This window comes from Sarcophilus harrisii, chromosome 3, assembly GCF_902635505.1.
Source record: "Sarcophilus harrisii chromosome 3, mSarHar1.11, whole genome shotgun sequence".
NCBI lineage: Eukaryota > Metazoa > Chordata > Mammalia > Dasyuromorphia > Dasyuridae > Sarcophilus > Sarcophilus harrisii.
This window is the reverse complement of record NC_045428.1, coordinates 467432689-467452153: the sequence shown is the minus strand read 5'-3', so window position 1 is coordinate 467452153 and position 19465 is coordinate 467432689.

The following is a 19465-nucleotide window of genomic DNA, read 5'->3' as shown; positions in this document are numbered from 1 at the left end:
TACATTTGTCCTTCATCCCAGGCCCTGTTGGCTTTTCAAACCTTGCTTTTTGTTCATTCTTTGTCTAAGTTTCATTTTCATTTTACTCATTGACCTTTTTATTTTAACACACAAAATTAAGCTGGTATTCCTACTCCTAACATGATTCACTAAATTGTGCCTTCCTTTCAACTATTATAATAGGATCAGAGGATCATAAATTCTTTTATAGCCCAAATCCTATAAAACTTTGTTTCAGACACTCTCTGTGTGGCCCTAGGCTAGTCACTTTTCACAGTCTCAGTTTATTCATCTTTAGAATGGCAAAAAAAAAAAAAAAAAAAAAAAAAAAAAATTAGCATGTACCTCACAGAGTACATTACAAACCTTAAAGTTCTACATAGATATTATTATTATTACATTAAAAAATCAATTTTCTCTATTCCTCGCTTCTACTTCTTCATAACTCCTATACTGGACTTCCTTCTCATCTATGCTTTGGGGCTTTCCTGACATCCTTCAAGTCCCATATTCAATCTTACCTTCTATAAGGAGCTTTTCCTGATTCCTTTTAACTAAATGCCTTCCTTTTGCTGATGTTCTCCAGTTTATCCTGTTTGTATATAATTTTTTGTACATAATTGTTCACATGGTGTCTCCTCCATTCGATTGTGAACTTCTTGAAAGCTACCTTTCTTTGTATCTCCCATATTTAGCACAGTGCTAGTACCTAATAAATGCTTGTTAAGTGATTGACATCCTACTCTCAGCTCTTGGTAGAATGGCTTCTGACCCCAGTGCTCAACTGAAAATGTTCTGCTCCAGATTACCAATGACCCCTTACTTATTAAATCTTGTCTTAGACTTCCTTCTTGAATTTTCTGTAGTGTTCGATTCTGTTAACCACTCCATACTGCCCTCTTCTAAATCCTAACCTTTTTTTTTTATAATAGCTTTTTATTTTTCAAAAAACATGCAAAGATGGTTTTTGACATTCACCCTTGCAAAACTTGTGTTCCATATTTTTCTTCCTCTCTCTCTCCTCCTCCCTTAGACAACAAATAATGAAACATAGGTTAAACATGTGCAATTCTTCTAAACATATTTCCACATTTATAATGGTGCACAAGAAAAATCGCATCCAAAGGGGGGAAATAAGAGAGGAAAAAAATGAGCAGGTAAACAACAACAAAAAGGTGAAAATATTATGTTGTGATCCATATTCAGAATTCATAGAACTCTCTCTGAAGGCAAATGGCTTTCTCCATTCCAAATCTGTTGGAACTGGTCTGAATCACTTCATTCTAAAAAGGAGCCAAGTCCATCACAGTTACAAATCTCAACTTTTTAAACTGTGGATCAGAACCCCATAAAGGCTCTTCTAACAAAATATGTGGGGTTTGCGAAATTATGATTTATTAGCAGTAAATGTTTCATTTGTCTATTTTATATACCTATATACTTGGCATCATGTAAAAATTTTTTGGGAGAAAAGGAGTGGAAAATGTAAAAAGTTTAAGAAACCTTGTCTTAGTTCTTTTATGTCTGATCACTGCTTTTCAGACTTATTCAAAAGACTAACCATCATAAATACACTAACGGTGGGGGTGAGTCCTCTGCCAGCAGTACTTTTCCCTCTATGGTCTTTTAGTGATTTAAGCAGCTTTATGGATTAAATTGTTGTGATGTTCTCTTCTCTAAAATGTAATATTCTCTGGGAGCAGGTTTCTTGAGGGGCTTCTGGAGGCAGCCTTAGTTTCAGTTCAGTTCAATAATCACCTCAAATGCAGCTAGCTGTTAAAGTCCAGATCCTTTATTTTCTCTTTCCTTCACTTGGAGCTCGGCTAGCTTTCTGGAGGCCTTGCGGATCTTGGTTTCAGTGTTCTCCACAGGACAGCCTGCCACCTTTTCTCTGTCTTCCTTCATTCTGCCCAACTGAATCCTGGCTTCTCAATCTCCCAGAGTGCCCTTTAGCCCTGAGACCTTCTTGCTTATATGCTGCACACTGAGTATACTCCATTACATCACTAGGAAACCATTATTTGTTGTAGGATTAAATCAATGCTAAATTTTATTTAACCATTGTCTCCTCAATTCCACTGACTGCGCACCTTGTAAGAATTCTAAAAAATTATTTCTACCCAGATGATTCCCAAATCTATATATTCAGCCCTAATTTCTTAACAAAGCTGTAGTTCCATTTCATTGACTTTTTAGTACACATCTCCATGTGATTATTCTCTAGGCATCTCAAACCCAGCATGTGCAAAAAGAAAATTATCTTCTTTCAGAATGGTTTTTTTTTTTTTCTCTTCCAGACGGTCTTTTTTGTTTGTTTGTTTTGTTTTGATTTAATTGATGAAACTACCATCTTTCTAGACTTCCTGTTTCCCAATCTTAAAATCATTCTTGATTTTTTTTCTCCCTTTTGACCATACATCTCATCTTTGGCTAAATTTGGTTGGCTTAACTAGCACAATATTGCTTATATCTGTACCCATCTCTCCACTTGTACAAGTACTACCTTAGCTTAAAACTAGATTGCCTCTAGCAAGAACTACATCAATAGCCTTTAGATCCATCACCACTTTCCTGGTTGGTCTAGTCCACCCTCCCCAAAGTACTACAATTAATATTCCTTAAGCACCAATTTAAGCAAGCCCTAGAAGCCTCAGAGACTCCTTGTTTAGAGGATAAAATAGAAACTCTTCAGTTTGGCATTCAAAATCATTCACAATCTGGCTCCACCTTATCTTTTTTTAACTGTCATTTAGAAGTCATCCACTAACTCTTCTAAACCAGTGGATTAAAGCACTACACGCCCTTCCATGGAGTTTTCTTGGTAAAGATATTAGAGTGGTTTGTCATTTCCTCCTCCAATGGATCACCTTTTCCTAGAATTTTCCACATTTATCTGTCCATCTTGGCTAACCTAATACAGAATTACCTCACAGTTTCATTGAGCTTCAATAACCTCTCTGCCAGGATGAGGCAATGATCCAGAAGGGGTCCATCTTTCCAGACAATGCTAATTCCTGCTTTATCCCCTTAAATACCATATTCCAGCAAAACTAGTCTACCTGCTGTTATCTGTAAATGCCGTCTCATTTCTTCCTTCCATGGGTTGATGCAATTTTCCTCCTCACCTGTCTCTTGAAAATTCCAGTTTGTCTCCAGTCTGAAAAAGTATCATCAAAGCTGTTACAGATCTAGTAATTATATTGACAAGTATAGAAATTAAGACAACACTGTATCCCAAAGAGAACATAAAAGAGGGAAAAGGACCCACATGTGCAAAATGTTTGTAGCAGCCCTTTTTATAGTGACAAGGAACTAGAAACTGAATGGATGCCCATCAACTGCAGAATAGTTGAATAAGCCATATATATGAATGTAATGGAATATTATTCTATAAGAAATCATGAGCAGGCTGATTTCAGAAAAATATAGAAAAACTTACATGAAATGATGCTGAATAAAGTGAGCAGAACCAGGAGAACATTGTACACAGTAATGTTGAGGTTGGCAAGGGGACCACAAAAACTTGGGGTCATAGACCAGTGTGGTGAGGTGTCTCAAAAGAAATTTCAGGCTTGAACCCATCTCCTTAGGCAAAGTTTATTGTAATTGTAACACCATTACAAAGTGGGATGAATTTCTAAAAGAAATTATCTGATGACAGGAAAAAATAATGATGATTGTTGGAGGGGATGTGGGAAAACTGGGACATTGATTCATTGTTGGTGGAGTTGTGAACGAATCCAACCATTTTGGAGAGTAGTTTGGATCTATGCTCAAAAAGTTATCAAACTGTGCATACCCTTTGATCCAGCAGTGTTACTACTGGGATTATATCCCAAAGAGATTATAAAGAAGGGAAAGGGACCTGTATGTGCACGAATGTTTGTGGCAGCCCTTTTTGTAGTGGCTAGAAACTGGAAACTGAATGGATGTCCATCAGTTGGAGAATGGCTGAATAAATTGTGGTATATGAAAATTATGGAATATTACTGTTCTGTAAGAAATGACCAACAGGATGATTTCAGAAAGGCCTGGAGAGACTTACACGAACTGATGCCGAGTGAAATGAGCAGGACCAGGAGATCATTATATACTTCAACAACAATACTATATGATGACCAGTTCTGATGGACCTGGCCATCCTCAGCAATGAGATCAAACCAAATCATTTCTAATGGAGCAGTAATGAACTGAACTAGCTATACCCAGAAAAAGAACTCTGGGAGATGACTAAAAACCATTACATTGAATTCCCAATCCCTATATTTATGCACACCTGCATTTTTGATTTCCTTCACAAGCTAATTGTACAATATTTCAGAGTCTGATTCTTTTTGTACAGCAAAATAACGTTTTGGTCATGTATACTTATTGTGTATCTAATTTATATTTTAATATATTTAACATCTACTGGTCATCCTGCCATCTAGGGGAGGGGGTGGGGGGGTAAGAGGTGAAAAATTGGAACAAGAGGTTTGGCAATTGTTAATGCTGTAAAGTTACCCATGTATATATCCTGTAAATAAAAGGCTATTAAATAAAAATTAAAAAAAAAAAAAAAAAAAAGGGGGAAAAAAAAAAAAAGACACTATCAGCTCAAATGGACATTTAGGAGTGTAGTGGTCTTATGGTTAGGATCTGACCATAAACACTATGCTCCAGGATAGAGTTGATAGTATCCAGCCCTACCATGCAGAAGTTTCCCGAATAAAGTGAGATGTGATGAAAAAAAAAAAAAAAAAAAAAGAAATTATCTGAGAAATAGAAGCAAGGAGACACATCTATCCAGCTTCTATCATGGATATACTAATTCTGTAGCTCATAGGGAATTTAATTCTCACTGACAAGATTATCAGTCAGTAATGAATTGAGGAATGGTCTCCAGAACAAGGCAGATTGTCAGAACAAGAGGATTCCTAGGTTGGGGATGGGGGAGGCAAAGCCAGAGGACTTTGGAATCAGATAGATTTCCAAAAACCCCTCCCCCTTTCCCCCACCAAGGTCAGGGGACTTCAAAACTACCACTATATTTCGCTAGAGGGCTATATCATATTGTTGAGGGGTCGGGATACCCTAACAGGGATGGGGTCCCCAGACCGGTGTTGAAGGTTTTGTGAAAGAATTCACAGTCTGCAAGTGAGGTTTTTGGCAAAAATGGGTTTTTTTCACTGAGAAATTCTTTCATTGGGTCACTTCCTGATTAGGAAGATATTAAAGTTTTAGGTACTGAGTCTTGCTTTTTATATTTCTCCTTCTTTGGTTTGGGGCTAATTTCCAAATCAATAAGGGGTGGTGATTGTTTCCCAGACTAAAGTGATTCCCAGATTAATTGGAAGTGGGAGTTTTACTGTGAGAAGCAGGTAGGAGGGTAGGGATTTCCCCAGGCCAGGGGTCCCACCCTCCACAAAGATCAGGGGGACACAAAGTCCTATTACATAAATATCAGTAACAACAAGATTAAATGATGATCAATTAAAATAGACTTGATACTTCTCAACATTGCAGTGATTCAAGACAATTCCAATAGACTTGGGATGGAAAATGCCATCTGCATACAGAGAGAGAACCATGGAAATTAAATGTGGATCTAAGCATAGTATTTTCACCTTTTTTGTTAGTTTTTTTCTTTCCTGTGTTTCTTTTCCTTTTGGTCTGTTTTGTCTTGCACAATATGACAAATATGGAAATATGCTTAAAAGAACTGCACAAACAATATTAAGTGATGATAAAATGTGATGGACTTGGCTCTTTTCAACAATCAGATGATTCAGGACAATTCCCATAGATTTGTGATTGAAAGAGCCATCTGCATCCAGGGAGAGGACTATGGGGACTGAATATGCATCATAATATAATAAATTCACCATTTTTGTTGTTTTTTTACTTGCTTGTTTTTTTTTTTTTTTCTTTTCTCTCATTCCTCCTCCTTTTTGATCTGATTTTTCTTGTGCAGCATGATAAATGTGGAAATATGTTTAGAAGAATTGCACATATTTAACCCATAGTGGATTACTTGCTATCTTGGGGAGGGAGGAGTGGAAAAATATGGAACACAAGGTTTTGCAAGGGTGAATTTTACATATATTTTGAAAAATAAAAAATAAAAAAGGAAAGAATTGCACATATTTGACCTATATTAGATTAGTTGCTGTCTTGGGGAGGGGGAATGTTAAAGGAAGAAGGGGGAAAAATTTGGAATACAAACTCTTACAAAAATGAAAAGTATTTTTACATGTATTTGTGAAAATAGTATACTATTGAAAATTAAAAAAACAAAACAAAAACAAAAACAAGGCAACAGATACCAATTAAGCACCTACTAAGTACCAAGCTTTAAGCTAAGGGCTGTCTATGTAAATATGAACAAAAAGACACTCCCTGCCTCCAAGTAGCTTACATTCCAATTTGGACAATACACAAAAGCAGAATGGGGATTATTTGTAGATTATAGATGGGCTTTTAAATCTCTTCTGTTGAAGGAATGAAGGTATCTGGCACATGCACATGATTTTTAAGTTTGGGAAACTGAGGGAAAAGGCTAGGAGGAAAATGAAGCTTTGTCATCTTGGGATCCTGTGCAAAATGGATGCCCCAGGAGGAATTCATTAATGAGAGAAGGGGCTGGAGGGGGGTAGGCTTTGGAAAAAGATAGTACAGAGTGAGGATGATGAGGTGTGATAATTGAGGGTAAGTGATCCTGTCTGGTCCATGCTGCAGATTCCTTGCAAAAGAATTACCAAACCCAAAGTTTGTGGCAAAAGGGGATTTATTTGCACTAACAAGACAACTTGCTAATAAGACAGCTTTCTTAGTGGGCAAAAAATCCTGTTAGGATGATTTTTCGAAGATAGGTTAATAACTTTCCCACCCCACCCCACCCCTTATATCGGGCCAGTGTTGGCCTGAAGCTGAGAAGTGGTTTGAGCCACTCAAAAGGATGTTGTCTATGCTCCAGGCCCAGATTTCCAGTTGAATGGGAGTTGCTGGGAAAGGTGTGCCCCTTCCAGGGTTTGAGAATCAGGAATCCCCCCCAAAGGGGACACAGTTTACATCCCCCTCCCAAAGGTTAAAGGGGACACAATTTACATCAAGGAGGCATCCAGAAACTAGGACATTTAAAATCTCTCAGGCGCTGAGTGGAGGTTCAGTATGAGAGGCAGAAGCAAATCTCTTTAAACACAATTCTCATTCAAATCTTACTATAATCCTGTAAGGGAAAAAATACAAATAATATTATCCCCATTTTATAAAGGAAGAAATCTATGTTTCAGACAGGTTAAGGAACTTGTTTTTAACACAGCTAGTAAATGCCAGCGGCAAGAAGGAATGGAAGCACTCTCCTCTGCTACATGTTGCCCAGGCCAGGAACAGGCCCTGCAGGAGTTTGGGGACATTAATTAAAAGAAGAGCTTCACTTGACTCCCAACCACTTAATTCCTTTATCCTTCAATGCAACAAGCTTTTATTAAATGTTTATTATGTACCTCCTTGGGATTCAATTTCCCAAAATAAAGGGATTAGGCTGTATTGTCTCAGGTTCCTTCTAGCCCTACATTTAACACCATAAAGAGACTATGTGCAAAGGTAGAGGCTAGACACCTTAGATAAAAATGTAATGGTGTGGGGTAGGGGAATGGAGAGTGGGCCTCCCTACCCCAAGGGTTTAGTTGCGGTAATTACAGAAAGGGCAGATAAAGGAGGTTATGAGATATTGTGCTAATCAAGTGATTAATATTGCTGCCTATATTCCCTTTACAGAAGGATGAAAAGGTTTCTTTTGTTGAATTGGAAGGAGCACTCGGCATTGGCTCTCTTTCCTTCCTCATCCATGAATTTAGGGTCCAGGGCTACATGTCACTGTGAGAAATGCTGAAAAGTTAGGTTTTCACAGTGTTACAAGCTTTGAGGTAGTGTGGGATAGTGGGTACCACTGACTAGAGGCTTTCAGAATGGGAGAGGTTAAGTAAGGTTAGGATTCACAGAACAATTAAGTGATCAATAGAAGCCTTGAGCAAACAAAGAATTGGGGGGCTAGGAAGGCACAGATGGATTCTGACAATCAGAAAGATTTTGTGGTTTTGAGAAAACTACAAATTTAAGATAATAGCTCATCAGGCCCAAACTAGTTGGGGTCAATGACCTGATTTGACCAAATCACTACTGCACCTGCTTAATAGGCTGACTGAATATTAAACAACACACCCCAGAGGAGGAGTTTTCTGCCATTTTTGAACTTGGGATGTATGATGAGGGGTGGGGTGTGATTTATACATATTAAGTTGAAATCTGTAGTGGGCGTATCAGAAAGACTGTAACCCAGATAAAACAGACCAATCCATTCTCTGAAGGGAGGAGCTACGTCACATGAGCAAGTATAGAAGTTCCCCTATTTCTGTACCGGATGCTCCTTCTTCTTGAAGAGGAGTGGGGCCTGCTTCTGACCAGAAACATTAAGACGATTCCTTAAGATTCTTTTTTAATAAATTTTCCTTGATATCTGATTTTCAGCATCAAAAGTGTTATTTTTAATGATAGCCATATGATTATTTTGTGCCCAGGTGAAGTCTGAAATCTGGGATTTTAGATGGCTTCTCCCATGTCCCTTAGCTCCCTTCCAAGCCCTTTTGTTGAATCAACATAAGGTAGACTATACAAAGACAAAACAAATAAACACTGTCCCCTTGAATTGTTCTATTTGTTTCCCTGCATTAGTTTCCCTGAATTGTAATATCTCAATTTCCCTGAGTTAGTATGCAATTCCCCCCTTTCCTGTTCATTAGGGCTGTACAGATCTGGCTACTCTGACATTCCAAAAAATAAGACTCCAGATGTCCTATCTCAGTTACCTAATTAACATCCTCTACCTCTATCTCTCCAGACTTTCTGTCTCTAATGGGACACCTCCTTACCTCCCAATTAGTAAGAATTTATAGTTTTCACCCCCAATCTGTCAGAACTGAATTTATGGTCCATCCCTGAAAATTCCCACTCTCTGCCTTCTGCCTTTGTTTCTCTTCTCACTGAAGACCTATAAAAATCCTTGAAGATTCACATTCAATACTGGATACTTTGAGACGAGACTCTGATCCAGTCAATCAATTAAGCTCTCCAATAAATAAAATATTAAAAACTCTCTAATCTCTATCTTACCTCAGTTTCTCCAGCATTACTAATACCATAGTCCCTACTCTCAAGAAATTCACATTTTAATGGAAGATATGACATCAATAAATATTTACTTATTATGATACAATTATTATGAAACAATAGAGAAAGGAAAAATGATATATGTATTATAAATAATATAAATATAATATAGTATAATTTGCTTATTAATAATAAAGATTATTTGAGAACGGAGAAGACACTAAAAACTGGAAATAATCAGGAAGGCTTCAACAGAACACTGGTACCTAAGGCAAAAGAACAGTAGAACAGAAACTGCCTCCTTATAGAAATTATTCTGTATTTGTATCCTTAGTGTCTTCCAGTGTATCTGGAACATAATAGGCATTGAATAACTATTGATTGATTGATGGTAAGAATTATGACAGTCAGGAGCAGATAGGTGTTGTAATGGAGAAAGTACCTGCCCCAGAGTCAGGAAAATCTGAGCTCAAATCCAACCACAAGCATTTACTAATTGTTCAAAACTGGGCAAGTCACTTAACTCAGAATTGCCTCCAAAAAAAAAATAAATAAATAAAAAGAATTTTGACAGCTGAAAGGAAAAGGAAGCACATAACAGAAGTGAAGGACGGCTTCTAAAAATACTGTTAAAAATAGTTAAATATAACTATTTTTAAAAAATAGTTAAAAATAACACTCGACACTGAAAATCAGATATCAAGGAAAATTTATTAAAGAAGAATCTTAAGGAATCGTTTTAACATTTCTGGCCACAAGCAGGTCCCACTCCTTTTTGGGAAAAGGGAGCACCAGTGTAGAAATGGGGAAACCTTTATATTTGCTCATGTGACAAAGCTCCTCTCTTTTCAGAGAAGGGACTGGTTCACCTTAGGTGGGTTATAGTCTTTCTGATACATTCACTACATGTTTCCCTTTAAGATGTATAAAACATGCCCCCCCCCCCCCCTCCCCATCCTAAATCTCATGTTCAAAAATGGCAGAAAACTCCTCCTCTGGGGTGTGTTGTTTAATATTCAATCAGCCTATTAAGCAGGTGAAGTAGTGATTTGGTCAAGTCAGGTCACTGACCCCAACTAGTTTGAGCTGGATGGGCTATTATCTTAAGTTTGTAATTTTCTCAAAACCAAAGAGTCTTTCTGATTGGCTGAATCCACCTGTGTCTTCTTAGCCTCCCAATTTCTTATTTGCTCAAGGCTTCTATTGATCACTTAATTGTTCTGTGAATTCTAATCTTCCTTAACCCCTCACATTCTGAAAGCCTCTTGGTCAGTGGTACCCACTATCCCAATCCCACACTATCTCAAAGCTTACAACACTGTGGAAACCCAACTTTTCAGCATTTTTCACAAATACACACAAAAGGAATAATTGTAATCATGAGTTCTAAGAATCCTAGTGTTGCCTGTAATATCAGGGTATCTTCCTCTTCTTATGAGCTCATGTCAATGTTTCTCTTTTGAATTTGTCCAAGTGCAAAGTTGTTTGGAAGTAAGTGGGTCCTGGGTCAGAATCCTGTTTGTCAATCTCCTTATGAATGATGGAGGGAATTTGGATACTACTCTTGTTCAATCCAATTAACAAGGAAAGTCTTCAGCTATGAGTCAACCTCAGATTAAGCTGTTTAGAGTTAGGGCTAAGAGTACAGCTCTGAAACACTGATAAGGCATAGAGTTTAAAGAGCAGCTGGAGAAGGAATCAGCATCCTCTCACTGTTGTGGTCATGAGTACTTAGCAATAAAATTCACATCCAGCCTAGACGCTCCTTTTCCCAGGTTTTGGGCTGCCTTGTTACTATTTATTATTTTGATTTTATATGAATAGGCTTTGATCCCAAGATGGGCATGTTCAGATTTTGGAATTTTCATGAGTTTGATAGGTTCAGAGATCCCGAGTTCTTTTGTTGGAATTGACTGGCAGGGGGGCAAGTATGGAATCCTACATAACTATTCTGGAGAAGGTGGTCAACAGCAGATGGATGAATTCCATCACTGGGCTTCTTTGCCAGAGGACATCTACCATGAAGGAGACAATGCAGAGCTGAAGCCAAAAGTGGAATGCCTTTCTGCAAAGTAAATTGTTCTGGTTTACAATTGTTTCAAGTTCTGATGTTTATGACTCAGTGTCTCATCAATTTGAAACAATAACTATAAGTTACTGTTTAAATCTGAGTCTTTTGTATGCTTTTTCTATTTCTTTTGTGTAGGAAATAAATGCCTGTCCCATATTTGCTTCATAATTGTATATTGCATGTTTTTCTTTTTTAAATCATATTTTGATTCATTTCACTGTATTGCATTTAAGATAACCATGAGATGTCTTCAGCAACAGAAAAGGTCAATACCACCTTCCAAGTTAGGTACAAATCGTGAAATTTAATTCACTACAGTGTTGTGACAACATGAAACATTTTTTTTTATTATAGCTTTTTATTTACAAGATATATTCATGGGCAATTTTTCAGCATTGACCTTATGTTCCAACTTTTCCCTTCCTTCCCCCTATCCCCTCCCCCAGATGGCAGGTAGAACAATACATAATATGAAACATTTTAATGCAATTATTCTATCATGATTAACACTTTTTAAAAAAAATTATTTTCAAAATACATGCAGATAGTTTTCACCATTCACCCCAGGAAAATCCTGTGTTCCAAGTCTTTTTCCTCCCTTCCTCCCATCCTTCTCTTCTAGACAGCAAGCAATCCAATATAGGTTAAACATGTGGAATTCTTCTACATTTATCATGCTGCACAAGAAAAATCAGATCAAAAAGGGAAAAAATGAGAAAGAAAACAAAAAGCAAATAAACATAAAAGGTGAAAATATGTTGTGTTTCACTTTCAGTCCCTATAGTCCTTTTTCTGGATGCAGATGGCTCTCTCCATCACATCTGTTGGAATTAGCCTGAAACACCCCATTGTTGAAAAAGCCAAGTCCATGAAGACTGATCTTCACATAATCTTGTCATTGCATATTTTTCTAAATCATTCCATGACTCAAAATCTAAGTGTTGTAGCCCCAACAATAATGCTTGTACCCTCTTGATTGAGGTTCAGTATTGAGATAAATTGAAGTTCTCATAAATTATTGAATATTTATAAAAGGAGATTGATTTTGTCCTAATAAAATAAGGACATACAATAAGGATTGGTGGTACTTAGCTTTTCTCAGTGAATACAGTCCTCTTCTTCCCCATCTGAAAATACAGCTATCTCTAATTAGTGTATTATCAGAGAATGGACACTCATGTGAGCTTAAACACCTACTCTGTCCAGGTTGGAGTCTCAGATTCCACTTGGCTGGGACTTTTTATGCTCCAAGAAGCTGAATGAGGGAAGCAGGGGCCAATCTAGGCTTAGGGGCACCTTTCAGATCTCCATGTTGTAGGTGGGAAGAACTTTTATCAGAGAAATGCTGGTCCTATCACACTAAACTTTGAATAAGTTTTCTCTAGGACACTGGGATGGAGGACAAAAGAAGCCAAAATGAGAAAAGGGAACCTAATCTCTTTCATTAAAGTCTAGGCTCCCCCAGGACTGAACATTGTCTAAATCATAGGAGAAAGATCAGAGAAGATCCCTTTTGTGAAAAAGGGAAATGAATGAATTTACCAGACTACCTGCTCCCAGTAGCAATTGGTTAATAATATTAAAGAAATTAATTTTACCCAAGTAAAAGAGAGATATTAAATATAAAGACATCCCTTTTTTAATTTGAGAATTAAAAATCTACAAATATAACTCCTGAGAATAAACCTTAATCCTAAATTTTTCCTGAGGTCACTGCAAGTTTTAGACTAAGAAGTACCCACCAGAAACATTTTTCCACTCTGAATATTTATGTTTAGATGAGACTCTATTCTTTTATTGATTGGTTTACTTCATTTTGTTTCAATATCCTAGCTTACTGTTTTGGTAATTTGTTCCACTGCTCTCAAAGGGCACTGGTTTAGGAAGTGAATGGATCAGTGGAAGCCCATTACCACTATTGGAAAAACAACTAAAGATGTTTCATTAACTTAATTCCCTTTACAGAAACCATGCTATTTTTTTGGACTTCCCAAGAGAACAGTAAAATTAAAAATATTCTCTATAATGAAGGGTAAATAGTTGTGAAAAGATGAGGAATCAAAAATAGCTGTGGTCATTACTACCTACTTGAATAACTCTAGACAAATCACTAAATTTCTTAATGCCTTAGTTTTGCTGTCAATAAAATGAAGACTTTAGTCTAGAGCATCTTCTAAATCACTTCTAACTCTAAACATTCTAGGATTCTAATCAAGCAAATTCAGAAAAGACTGATGAATTAATACTACTTACTACTTGAAGACTTTGTCAGTCTACACCAAAAACTGAGATATAGGAAATAGATTTAAATTTTATTACTGACTTTGGGCAACTAGGTAGTACAATAGATTGAGTGCCAGGGCCTGGAGTCAGGAAGCCTCCTTTCACTGAGTTCAAATCAGGCCTTAGATACTATCTGTGTGATGGGCAAGCCACACAGTTCCTCATCTGTAAAATGAGCTAGAGAAGGAAATATCAAACTACTCCAGAATCTCTGACAAGAAAACCCCAAATGGGGTTACAGAGAATCGAACATAACTGAAAAATGATTGAACAACAAAAACAATACTCTCTTACTCCTGTGATAGGTCTAGCACATCTTTTCTTCTTGTTATCTAATATTTTGATGACAGTCTTCATTTCTGTCCCTCTTACAAATGCCAAGAGCACACTTACCCCACATTTTTGTTATAGTGACCTTCACCTGGGGCAGACTAATTTACTTTGGGCATTGTCCTGTCTTCAATGGAGGCAATCAGATTTTGAATCTGGTAGTTTCCTCCTACTTCTATAGTTTTAATGGGGATGTGGTGCTACCTGGAGCTTTCCTAGATAAGCCCATTCCAAGTCTCTGGTTACCTCTTGTACAGTTTCTGTTCGGCTTGCCCAAAATCACACAAACAATTGTAGATGAATGGTAGAGAACTAGTTCTGACTCTCAAATGAGGAATATCCCCAAATATATCCAGTTCAATTCTTTATGCTCATTTAATATTACTTTGTCTTGTCATTTTGTTGCAGAACAAGCACTAAGAAGTAATAACTGAAGTGGATTACTGACAAGAGTAGATCTATAACTCTGATTGTTGGTGTTCATATACTGGAAATTTACAGAACTCAATCTGTTGAACCCCAACAATATTATAGAGTATTTGGAAGAAAGAGTTAGATAGCTTATTTTGCTCCTTTATAGTTTTCTTTTGTATACTAGCTCCTCTTTTGTCACAAAATTGGATCATTTTTATAGTTTAATATTATCTCTATGTCATTTCAAATTTACCTCCCTTTCAATTCCCCATCACTATTTCTCTGCTAGTTCAATGGATCAACAAACAATCTCTTTAAATAATATATTCAAATACTCCTAAAAAGCAATTCCAAAAACTGTTTTTAGAAAGAAGTTGAAGAGGGTAAAAGGGGATAAAAGTCTCTACTGAGCAGGAAGTTCCCTGAAATTCCCACCATAGTTCTAATAATTGCCTTTATATTCTTCTTTCCCAAAAGATGCACAGCTGGGTCACAGATCAATCCTCTTGGAAGCCAAGTTACTTCAAGTATGGCTCAAGTATGTCTGCACCACTGTTTCCTGCTTACAACATTCCAGCTGATTGAAGGAGGTGGAGAAAAAAAGAGAAAGGCAGATAGAAACAGAGAGACAGGCAAGAAACAGACAGACAGACAGATACAGAGACACACACACAAACTCATGCCTTCTCAGTTCTACCATTTTTTTCTGCAGCACTATCATTATCACCTAAAGGTGACTACCCACCAGAGCTCTGGAGCCAGCTCTCTTTTCTCTCTAGACTTGTCCTGCCTATTCCTTGATGATCTCGTCCACTTCGAAATCTGCTATGCAAATGATTGCTAAATCTCTATATCTAGATCTAATCTCTCCACTGAATTTTAGTCCTTTAGTTCCAACTGTGTACTTCACATACTTATCTACTTTTTGGACTGGCACTTCAAAATCTTTATTACCCATCTTTTCCCACCCTCCAAACCCCAACTTGTTCTTTTTCCTAGTTTATTTGTGTTACCTGGGCTCAAAATCTCAGGATCATCTCTTAATTTTCTTCTTCCTTCATTCTATATATTCAATTAGTTGCCAAATCATGGTACAGAGGAGTCAACTGCCACAAGATCTACCATCCCTATCATCTCTAACTTGGACTATTTAATAGTCTCCCAAATGTACTGTTTACTTTTGATAGGACATAGCTACTAGGGAAAATATAGCAATAATTTTAACGTCCCCTGATCTTAGAGTGCTTCTGTTCTAGCAATTTGTCAATGATTCTAAAGTCTTCTGGCTTTAGAATCAATGATCTTGAAGTCCTCCCTCCAAACTTAAAGTGCTATTGTTCTAATACTCTGTCAATGATTGTAAAAATCTTCTGGCCTAGGAATATAGTAGTATTTCTTCCTTTAGACTTTAGAGAAGATATATTAGTGATCCTGAGACCTTCTGATTTTAGAGTGCTATTGTTCTGATAATCTGTTAATGATTCTAAAATCTTCTGGCTATAGAATAGTCCTACAAACATTGCTGACTGTCAGATACATAATCTGCTGGTCAATGATACCCAAATTCCTAAGACCACTCCTCATTTCTATCTCTAGGCTGTAAAATTAGCAAATAAGTAACATGAAGTTCTGTTCTAACTGTCCTATAAATCTTGTTCTTGGTTCTTTGCTAAATTCTTTTGGAACTTAGCCTGCTTCAACTGGTATTACAATTACAACAAACTTTGCCCTTTGACTTGGAGATGGGTTCAAGCCTACAAATTCTTTTGAGATACCTCACAAAACTGGTTTGTAGGCCCCAACCTTTTGGGGTACCTTCTGAACCGCAAGACTTCCATTTTCTCCCTGATCCATACAATTCTTCCTTCACACAGCAGTTCAAATAACCTTTCTAATGGGTAGTTCTGAGCAAGTTTCCCATGTCCTCATTATTTCTCCCCTCCATTTCTTCCAACTCCAGAAATCCAAGCAAACCCATCTTCAGTAGTTTCCTCCTGCCTCTATTAGAATAAGCACAACCAACTTTACATCTTATTTAACTCTGCTCCCCTGACACATTCTATATTCCAGACAAACTCTAAAATAAACCAGATAGCGTCATATGATGGAAATCATGCTATCTTTGAGATCAGGATATGGGATTGAATTTTGGCTGCTAAGATTACATGACATTGGGCAAGTAATTTTTCCATCCCAGCCCATTTCTAACCCATTTTTCATCATTACTCCATGAGTTCAGTACTTGGTTCACTGTCTTTCTTTTTTTTTACTTCAGTTCTTTCCTTTATTCTAGTGAACTTCAACATTATTACTAGTTCCTTAACTTCCTCAACTTCCTTGAGCTAGTTACTCCAGACCAGGCCTTAAACTAAAACCAATCTAATTCTAATTGGCCATGAATAGGTCTTAGGTCAAGCCCTGTTTGGTCATTGTTTGGGTCCAAATGGACTCAGATAGAATGTAAGTAACAATCATTTTTGCTTTGTCCAGAAACCCTGAGGGTCTTCCCCTCCCAGATTCATTCATTCATTTATTTAGATGGTGGGGTTTTTTGGAGTAGGTGAAAGAGGAGATTCTTTGCCTTAATTGTTAGCTAAATGGGTAGCTCACTGAATAGGTGTTGCCTCAGTCAAAATGAGACTTGTTGAAGAGTTTAGCTTAAAAATAAGACCAAGCTCTTATTTTATTCATAGTCATTTCCAGTCATTTTTATCTGTATCTTGCCACTGAACCCAGGTGGCTCTGGAGAATAAAATGCGGCAGGTGACCTTGCCTAGCCCTCCCTCACTCAAATCCAATTCTCTTGCATGTCATGGCATCCTGATATCATGGTCCTCTTTGAGGATGAAGGATAAATAACAACAATTACTCCCCTACTCTTCCTCAACTATATACTAAGGTAGTATATTCCTAATCTTACCATTAACCAAAGTATTCTACCTTCATGTTTTTGAATTCTGAAATTCCTTGATCAAATCATGATCTTTTACTATTCTACAATCCTCACTGCCTTAAATCGTTCTTTATCCTCACCATAAACTTCAGTCTCTACATTCTTCAATTCTTTATTAGGACATTACCATTATACTCATCAGATTTTCTTCTCTTTCTTAGCTCAATAGTTACCCAGTTCTGGTCTATGTTATTCCCTTGTACTATCTTACATCTCAGCTCCAGACTTGAAATATTTCCACTATTTGTTGCCTTTGTTCCTACTTAGATGCTGCTGCATAGTGTTGAGAAAAAAAAATCACAGAACAATTTTAAATGAGTCCACTGCAAATTTATGCTACATAATTTTAACTGGGCCGTTGTGGTACAATCAGTGCTTCCATTTCTTTTCATCTGACTTTCTTCTAAATCCTCTGTAGTCTGATTTCTGATGCTATCATTCAACTGAGATTGCTCTCTCCAAAGTTACCAATCATTTAACAATTAAATCTAATAACTTTTTCTCAGTCCTCATCCATCTTGACTTCTTACAACCTTTTAATCGGCTAACTCATTTGTCCTGCATATTCTCTCCACTCTAGATTTTCATGATAAATTTATTTCCTAGTTCTTCATCTGCTTGTCTGACTTCTCACTCTCCTTTGCTAGGTCTTCCATTGGGTCATACCTTCCAATCATGGATGTCTCTAAAAATTCTCTGTTCTGGCCCCTCTTCTCCTTCTACATACGTGTTCTTTTGATAACCTCATTGGCTCCTATGGGTTCAATTATCATCTCTATACAGATGTTTCTTGATTTCTTTATCTAGGTCTGATGTCCAATTTAGCATCTTCATTTGCTTCTTCGACATTTGAAAACATATATTCTGTAGCCATCTCAAATTTACTATTTGTAAAACAGAACTTATTCTTTTTCAGCTAAACTCTGTTTTTGAAATTTCCAATTACTGTCAACACCACACCATTCTCCCACTCACCCAGGCTTGTAACCTTGGTGTCACACTAGAATCCTCCCTTACCCCTGGAATCCAGTTTATTACCCTATAGTTACCATATAGCAAAACTAGAATAACTTTTTTTAAATGATCATTTATAACAAGAGACAACTTGGGCTTGTTGAAAACACTACAATCATTTTTAAAGCAGTTTTAGGAATTCTTTTTGGGCTTATATTCAATTCACATTTCTCTTTGAGGCTTTGCTTGTAGCAGCTTTGACTTCATTGTTTGTGTTTTTTTCCCTGTCATCATACTAGATTTTTATGGTCAGGATTTCTTTTGCTTTATTTTATTTTTGCTTGCTCATTTTCCCACCTTATTTCTTGATTTATAATTTTATTGGACTCTGTTCCAGTGTAGGAATCTCGAGGAAAAGGGGTTCCTCAAACTTTCGAGTTTTTTGCACTATTGTTTTCAGAGATAATTCAGAGATAATTATTCAGAGATAATTTTTATGCTTTCCAGATGGTGTGATCCTAGGAGAGGTATAGTCACTGCTCTCCTGATTTGTACTCTGGTCTTTATCCTGATTCTTTGTATCCACAAACATTAGTGCTCTCTTTGCCTTAGAACTACAACTACTTACACTACTCTCTTTTGACTAACCCCCAGCAGTGTTCCTCTCTACTCTGGAATTGTGACATAGAACTGCATATAGGCAACAGAGTTGCCAATCAGTACCAAGTGTTCTCAGTGTCAGCAAAAAGTCCCTAGTAATCTCTTTCTGACCAGTTGGCTGACCCCCTTATTATTTTTGGGCTTAGAGCTCCCAGCAACTGCTGCTGCATGTTGGGGTTCTGGACAGGTTTCTATCTCAGTACCGCAAAGTTTTCTTGCTGATTTAAGTTTTCTTAGATCAGAAAATTGTCTCAGTCTGATGTTTTGTGGCTCTTGTCACTCCAAAATTTGATTTTAAAAGTTATTTTAAAGTTGTTTGGATAACAATGTTAAGAGCATCTAGCTGGGTTGCTTTTAATCTGCCATATTGGCTGGGTTGGAGGGCCCTCCTTCAATTTTGGATCTAACAACTGAAAAGCAGCTGAATTAATGAAAAAGAAAACAAAGTTTCTTAAGACTGGGAGCTGGAAAGAAAGAAGAAACTTGCCATTTTTTAATAGGAGGTCACAGGTTTTTAATCCCTTAACAAGAGGGGGAAGAAGAGAAGAAAACTAAGAATTAGAATCACATTCTCATTGTGCAAGATATTGGTATAATGCTGGAGAAACTGAGGCAAGATAGAGATTAGACAGTTTCTAATATTGTATTTGGGT